Source organism: Oxyura jamaicensis, chromosome 9, assembly GCF_011077185.1.
Source record: "Oxyura jamaicensis isolate SHBP4307 breed ruddy duck chromosome 9, BPBGC_Ojam_1.0, whole genome shotgun sequence".
Taxonomy (NCBI): domain Eukaryota; kingdom Metazoa; phylum Chordata; class Aves; order Anseriformes; family Anatidae; genus Oxyura; species Oxyura jamaicensis.
Window position 1 is genome coordinate 425286 of NC_048901.1, and position 8826 is coordinate 434111.

An 8826-nucleotide genomic window follows, 5' to 3' on the forward strand; every position below is an offset into this window, starting at 1 on the left:
AGAATAGAATAGAATAGAATAGAATAGAATAGAATAGAATAGAATAGAACAGAACAGAACAGAACAGAACAGAACAGAGTAGAAGTAAAATTACCTTGCAGAGATTAAGGTTTTGACCTCAGCTCCAAACTGACTTAAATTTCCTTTTTCTTTTTTTTTTTTCTCTATCTTAATGATTAATTATTATCAAATATTCTTTACAAGCTGTGACATCTGTTAAACATAATTACTTCTCTTCCGTGTGTAAATCAAGGTCTTTCTTTTTAAAAAGAGACGGTTTATACTTAAATTAACTACTTTTATCTGCAATTTGCAAGTTAAGGTATATGTAAAGCCTGTAGCAATACTAAAGGCTCAGTTGTGCCTTCTAGGCACAGTTTTAATTAAAGGGTGATGTGGATTTGTACCACTCTGAGGGGAACTCTGGAAGGGATTATACCTTAGAGAGACACAATGCCTCCAGTGCACCACAGCAAGTAAAATGCACATGCTGTGCGCCACCTGCATTGATGTTTCTCAGCATCTCTGTGGGCCCATCTCCTTCCCACACCACCTTATCCATTTTGCTGGGGCTCACATCTAGGGGGCACCAGGAGGATGCACTCCTGGACAATTCCCGTATGCCCAGGGAGAGGAGACGCTGACATCCTTATTGTCACTGATAACTATTCAGGGTATGGATACAACCTGGCCAAGGTTAAACAGAAATTGCCAAGTGTCACTCCCTAGGTATAGCTTTCCTTTTTATTCTCTGACAGATCTTTTAAAGTCTGACAGTGTGTACAATGCTTGACAGATTTTTACATCTTACCTGAGCCCATCCTATACAGCTGATTTTGAATAATTCTATATCCAGAGGCTGATTTTGTTCTTGATATTTTTCATCAGGGATCATTTTCCCTAGAGAAGGTCTTTTGACACACTGAAGTTACATATGATTTACTCAGTGCAAATAAGATCAGCATCAGACTCAGACCTCTGTTTTAAAATACAGACACTATCTGAAGGACATATTTCAATCTTTATTTAAATAATGCCTGTAATTAATTTAATTCACATTTAAGATTTTTTCAAGGCCATATTACTCACTGGATTAAATGTACATTTTGTTAATGTATTATTGTTATTGTACATCCAATAGATCTAATTCAGCCCAGGGTGATTTTTTACAACTTAATAACAGTCCATTGAAAATCAGATTTATTATAGAAATGACAACACACTCTTATTTATAGTATAATAGTACAAATTACTTCTATAATAAATTCTCTTCAGTTATCAAATCATTAGTCTTTTATGGCAACATTGACAAATGATCCCATAGACAAAATTATATTACTAATATAATGAATTAACTTTCAATTTTAATTTGGTTATTGAGTCTGGAACAACTGTACACTATATGATGCAGTTCAAGTAGAACTTGTGACCTAAATTTTGCATATCTGTATAACAATATGTGACTGTAGTTCTTTTGAATATCTACAAATTCAATGTGATATCACTCTCAGCTCACAATCCAACACAGGTCAGTAGATTGCATCCACTTAGAGGAAACTGTTTGCAAGGAATGTCTAAAAGCAAAAATTTTTAAATCATACTAAACATTTTAATATGTTATTGTTACTATTAGCCCCGAGAGAAAGCAGATCAGTTATTAAGAAGTGAATAAAATAAAGAAAATAGAAGAATATAATGAAACAATTCTAAAAATTCTGCTGTTGAGGGTTCTTTCCCCACGAGCAGGTGTTTGTTTCATAAGAGTCTGATCACTGGTACTATGCAAGAAAAAAAAAACATTAAATTATGTATGTTTGATCTGGAAAAAGTGCAGAACCAAGGTCCTTTGTAGTGATTCTACATTTGTAGAAAAAGAAAATAAAATAAGCAGTCATGATTAAGAAAATGTTATAAAAGTAAGTTTTGCAAGAAGTTTTTATTTGAACAATGAGATTGGCAAGCCTAATAATATATGAAATATACACTTAGTGATTTTTGATAGCTTAGATCTATATTCCTCTGATACATTTATTTTTTTTTTTATCCTCAGTACAGTCAAATATTTCAGCACTAGAATTCAAAATAATTAAACAAATCATTATTGGATTAATAATGAGCAATTGTCCAGTAGTACTAAATTTTATTAATTTTATGCTTCAACATCACCAGTAATTAATCCAGAATCTTAACTGCTGCTTGTAATACATCAAGAATTGATTGTTAATAAATGAAAATATTCTATTTGTCTTTCTGTTCAGTTAGATAATGTTTATTTTATTTAAGAGAAACTTAGTACATTCATTGCAACAGCTGATTAAGTGTGGTCATTGTTGGTGCCAATGCACTATACAGATTTTAAAGGAAGCTAAACAGTTTAGACAATTAGTTTGAAAAAATAGTAATCGCAATGGGATGTGGTGAGGATTTTTTCTCTGTCTTATGTTATCCCTTCTCTGACAAGATATACTCAGCACAAGTAACATTTTCTCCATCATGGAGAATCATAGATTCCTGCTCTTGGCTTACTGTCCCTCCAGCCCAGCTTCCAGCCTCACAAGTCAACTAAAGCAGCTAACTGGCTGATGAACCTCAGCACAGCTGCCTATCATCTCAGACCACTTTATAGTGTGGAAAAAATCTTGTTGGATCTCAAGCAACAGTCTCTTCTCTGCCTGTATGTCCATTTTCATCAGGCTAACATGGTCTCTTTCCTAAGGAAATTCCTGCACTTAAGACACAGCTTTATCCCAGGTGGAGATTCCAGTGCTTTGACACTTCTTCACCTGAAAAACATTTAGATACTAAAATATATAGCCAAACAGATATTTCTGCAGCCTATTTTATTCACATTTAGCTAGCAGAGAATATCTGTAATTTTATATGCTGAGGATTGAATATTCACAACAAAGCATCAGTTACGCTTATTAATAGGCAGTAAAGGAAGTTGTTCGAGTCTAAGTGTTTAAATCTTTTTTCTTAATTGAATGCCTATATATCTGATCTACCATCTCATACATTCATAGTCACTCAAAGTGTAATCAACTTAGTGTGTCTTTGGCCCTCCTATGGGAATCTCCTCTTTTCAGCTCACCTCACCAAAATATAGAACTATAGAATATAGCACAGAGTCCAGTTCAGCAGCCTTTGCCTGCTCAAAAGTTTTGCCCAAATGAAATCTCAAGTGGCTGATAAATGAGCAGATACTATGAAAACTAATAATCTGGAATTGGCCAAGGCATCAGTAAGAGTCTGAAATGACCCTGATATCCCACTCTGTGAATTTGTCACCAAGTCTTCATTTTGAGATGGAACTGTTAATGCAGGGACAAAAAATTATTCATCAGTGATTTTCCACCTGCAGTTACTTTTGGATATGCCAATTATACACACTATCCCAAAGCCAGAAGCCAAGTTAAAACTCATTCTAGGAATCAGATGCTAAGTGGATCACAGTGATGCAATGGCCTCAAACAGCTGCCCGTGCTCCATTCACACTTGATCCCAAGCCCATTGAAGTCACTACAAATCTTTCCTTTGACGTCAATGGGCTTCAGATCAGGTCCTGAGCATTTTTTTAAAAACCTCAGACAAATCAAAACCATTTCCTTTGGAATGAGACTGTTCACACTCCTTGGTGAAGACTATTTCCTTTCCAAGCACTGTTCATACCAGAGTCATGTCAGCTGTGATTCTATTTTTACCAAAGGCTGCATTTTTTAAATAGAGTAATTTATTTATTTATTTATTTATTTATTACTTATATTTCAGCTATTAGCAGCTAAGCTGTTTTTGTTCAGACTTTCAAAAAAATCATCAGCTGGTCAGCCAAATCTACAACCAAAAATGGGGAACATTTTAGAAAGTTATTACCATTTAGAAAAATTTTCTTGAAACCTAAACTCCTTGCATACTTAACCATAACAGTTGCCACATTTTATGTGGTGAGGGGCCTTCCCTGCATGCTGCCATCAGTAGACTCCAGTAGATTATTTATTCTTACATAATGTATTACATTATAACAAATGTTATAACTTGAATAACGGAACCAGTGTAATATTGTGTTATACAGCATGCTGCACCAAATACTTTATAAATTGATTCAGAAATGCTTCCAAAATACAAAATAAATGACAAGGTGTAGAGATTAGATCCACCTGCCAGTCACCATTTTTTGTGTAACAGTTCCCTGAAAATGATGGTGAGACTCTTGGATGATTTTGCTTGTAGAAAGTAAATGACAGGAAAAAAACCCTTCCTGTGCCGACCAAGATTAGAATGAAACATGCCACTAATTGTCCGCCTTTCTGAAAATCATGATTGTGGTTCACTGCCTGGAAATAACAACAGTGAAAAAACATGTTCAGAGACACCATATCGATATGCAGAAGAGGCCAAGCAGAGCACACTGATGTAAATTTATTCCTCCATGTAAGTGGATCTCTCATAAGGTTTTGTGCTGGGACATCATTGACTAACAGGCTGCAGACACTATGTGGGAGACATTGTGTCCTTGTTGAATGCTGCAGAAGTAGCCCTTCCTCTAGTTGCAAGAAATGTCAATCTTACTGACAACCACACTCCTACAGGGACACCGTGGGACACTGGGCACTGTGCAGCCTCCTGGAATAAAGTGCATGAGACAGAATTTGGATCCATTTATTCCATGTAAATATTTTTCCTCTCTGCCTAACTACTTATTTCAATTTCAATATTTCAATATTGTTTCTTCAGTAAATGCTCTGCCAGACCTAAATGTTAAGACCAGCATGTGCTGGTTTAAGGATATCACCCATTCAAGAGAGAAGTGTGTAAGGTCTTTGCTTCTTGATCTGAAATTACACTTTATGGTAAAGGAAGGACCATCTCAATCAGATCAGGTGAGTTGCCACAGAAAATTTCAGATGAGATGAGATATGTTTTCTTTTGTGGTTGAGGGTAAGCATGAAAACCTCACCTCAGAGATGGCCATCTCCTGTTTAATTTGTCACTGTAGCTTTACTCTGGGAAGCAGCTCTCTCTAAACGTTGCTTCCTAAAGAATCTCCTAGGGAGACTTCTTGACAAGTTCACCAGTGTGTTTCTGTTGTATTGGGTCTCCATCCCTTGTGAGAACATCTGTGTAAAACAGATGTATAAGGTGTTCTTTTTCTGCAGTCTCCCCCCATCATTTTCCGAGTATTCTGAAAAGGGATAAGACGTACCCCTCAGGGGCCCCAGATCTGTGATTGATTTTCATGTGGGAGCAAAAGCGCGTGTTTTGTAGAGGAAAAATGTAGATCCTGTGGGATAGCTTAGGATGCACAGTAGTCATGACTAGAAGCTAAGTGAGATAAAACTCAAAGATGATTCCCTTGAGCCTGCTATTAGAGGAATGGTCCAAGCTATACGGTAGACAGTCCTGGGATGAGATAATCGAATACAGAAGGACAAACTAAGAAACTGCTGCCAGAATGAAAACAGCAGCTCAGGAGCCTGAAAAAAGATGTAATCTTCTGCTTCTGGGCTGCATCACTTTCTTCTCCTATGGTAATGAAAGACCTACTCAGAGTAAAAATTATTGTCCAGAAGAAGCTTGGTCTAACACCTTGGGGGGTGAGGAGAGGGGTGGGGGGGGCAAGAGAAGGGACAGAGATAATTAGGTTACCATAATATAGGAAATTGACTCCAAAATACATACAGTACCTTATGAAAAACAAGCAAACCAGGAAGTATAAAATAAGCCTTGAAGGCAATGCAAGAAGTTTCAAGTGTTTTGTTTTTTTTATTATTATTATTTTTATTTTATTTTATTTTTTGGTGTGAAGGTCTTAGTGGCCTCAGCTGATGTCAATTTAAAGAGACAAATGATTACAACCAGAAGCAGAAAAATAATGTGGTATCATTCCCTGTGGTCCTGTGGTAGCAATAGCTCATAAGACTTTTTTTTGTTTTGTTTTGTTTTGTTTTTGTTTTTGTTTTTTTTTTGTTGTTGTTCCCTGGCTTTATTAAGTGTTTTTAATCCCAGCAGAAAACCTGACTAACTTATCCAGATAATTGGGACCTTGCTTGTATTATGTCAGTTCAGGAATCCTAAAGAAAAAGGCTACAAACACACACACACACACACACACACACACAAAAAAAAAAAAAAAAAAAAAAAGAGAGAGAGAGAGAGAGAGAGAGAGAGAAGGAAAATATAGGCAGCCATCCTGTGGGTTTAAGAACTTTCCTAGCAGATACTGGATTCCTAGTTCTAACTCATTTCTTTAAACAGCACCATCGAACATCAAAGAGTACAGCGCAGAGCATGCTGAGTCCCAATTACACACCTGAAAAGTAAATGTTACCTCAATTGAATGTTTTCAGAAATTCCAAATGAAATAAAGTCAGTGATGTCTAAATGCTCCTTGAAAAATGTAGACCCATTCTTTATTGATAATGTTTGCTTCATTAAAATGCAGAGTTGTTAACATACAAAACTGCATCACCCAGTGAAAAAAATGTTTTAGAAATGTGTTAGAGCACATATGGATATTATTACTCTTTGCAAGATATCAGGAAAAGAAGTGTCAAATAATTAATTTCAGTGCATTTCTATTGTTTTTAACAAGCCATCTTTAGAGACAGGAAATCTTTTCTGAACACAGCTTGTGTTTCAAAGGAGAAATAGTGTTAGTACAAATAGGTGGTGCGTGTTGAAGTCAAAGGAGCATGAGTTGTGCTATTAAAAAACAAAGAAGTCTTTAAAAGCTGTGTAAACTATTTGTAGTTAAATACAAGTTCAGAGACATATCTCTTTCATATCACTTAGTAAAAAATCATGGCAACAACAATCTTTGATTATTGGGTGTTTTTTTTGTTGTTGTTGTTTTATTTTTTGTTTGTTTGTTTTGTTGTTGTTGTTGTTGTTCCCACAGTAATACACAGATTTTTCTCTACATCTTAATACTGTGCAAGGGAAAAAAAAAAACTACCAATGTGGCTTCAATATGAATTAAAATAAGTAATGAATAATGAGTGTTCTTTAGTTTCCATTGTTCATTTTCACTAGCTTTCATGTCAGTGTTCACGTCTATTTGTGTCACATATATATACCTTCCTGCAAGTATATCTAGTATCCAGTGAATTGACCATAGCAGGTGAACAAAAACATGGAAGTATCTTTTATAGTCCCCAGGACATCCACCGTTACTATAGTGGAAACACTTTTAATAAAATTGATATGCTACAGTATATGTGCCAACCTATGTCACCTAGTAGAGTATGTATCAAACATATAGAAGTGTGTGTGGGTATGCTTCAGTAAGCCCTTACATTAAGCTGGCAATAAACAAGGCTTTGTACACGCAGCTATACAGAGTACTGATATTTAGCTCATTTCATCTAGTCTTCCTTCTGAGACAGCAAATTCTGTTCTTCACATAGTTCTGTTCTTTTAAGAAACAAACTAGAATAGGCCTTTTCTAAAGAGTGAATATGAGTAGGAGATTGATGAAGTGTTCAACCTCTTTTTTTATTATTATATTGATTCTAGTCAGGATGCATTGCAACAGGAAGTTTCAAGGTGTTGGAGACGTGTTGATACTGAAACATATAGCAGATATTCATGAGAAACATCTTCACTGATAGCATTTAGAGGGCAAAAACTGAGATAATATTTAATTTTATTGGGTCATAAAAATATCCTTCTCATTTCTACATCTTTGTCAGAATTACAAACTGTTTTTCACTTGGTCTTCATTGCTTTCTAATTCCCTTCCTCTCCCTGTTTTTCTGTTAATTTTTTCTTGATTCTGGTTTCCACAGCATTTCTACATTTATTTCTCTCTTTCAACCCAGGACAACAATATCTTTCCACATTGTAATGGTTTTCTCTACTTTTTGTTTGTTTCTTTGTTTTGCTTTTTGCTTGTTTTGCGTATCTTTTTCAATAATTCAGTCTACCATAATTCAATAATTTACTTTTGAAAAGAACGGGATCATAAAAGCAAAGGGGCAGAATTTACATTGGATTTCATACTAAAAGCAGCAGCTTATGTTAACTGTAAATATCATGGTCTGAAATCCTTCAGTGACTCACTAAGAACTTCAGTGTTTTAAAAAAGGACCTGTGATAAATACCTTTTCATGACAACGGCTGCATTATGTTAACACTTCTTTCTGCTGTGAAAAATAGCAGAAAATCATCCAGATTTACCCATGCTTATGGTCTCTAGATGCCAGACCTGAACTTTGGGGCTGCCTGCACCCAGTGCCAGAAGAGACAGGGGAGAGGGGAGGGGGCTCAGCTGCTGATATTGTAGTGTAAGAGCTCAGCAATTGCTGTGAGCCCCTCTAAAGAAAATATTTAGATATAAAAAAGTGTGGTTTTTTTGTTTTGTTTTGTTTTGTTTGTTTGTGGTTTTGTTTGTTTGTTTGTTTGGTATTTCTGCTTGATTCAGCAGGCAGTCATTATGCCTGCTGAAGGCTCTTATACATCTCAGTCAGATGTGGCCGATCAGATATGGACAGAAGCAGGTTTGGATGCATCGATGTAGTCAGGTAGCAGCAGCAATACGGAAGCTAAAACAGATAAAAAAATCACACAGCAAAGAGGCAATGCACAGAAAAATGTGAGGAGCTCTGAACTGCGTGTTCTTCTTTTTACCCCCCCCCCCTTTTTTTTTCCCGTTTTTTTTTTTTTTTTTTTAAATCCTTTTGATCATGATTAAAATAGTTCAGAACTGTCAGGTAATGCTGAATTCAGACAAATGCCACAAATGCCAAGCAGTTACTGCATGTCTTAGAACACTTACCTTAGCTCATATGGGGTGATAGTGGTTGCTGTAGGTACAGTGGGTTTGCTACT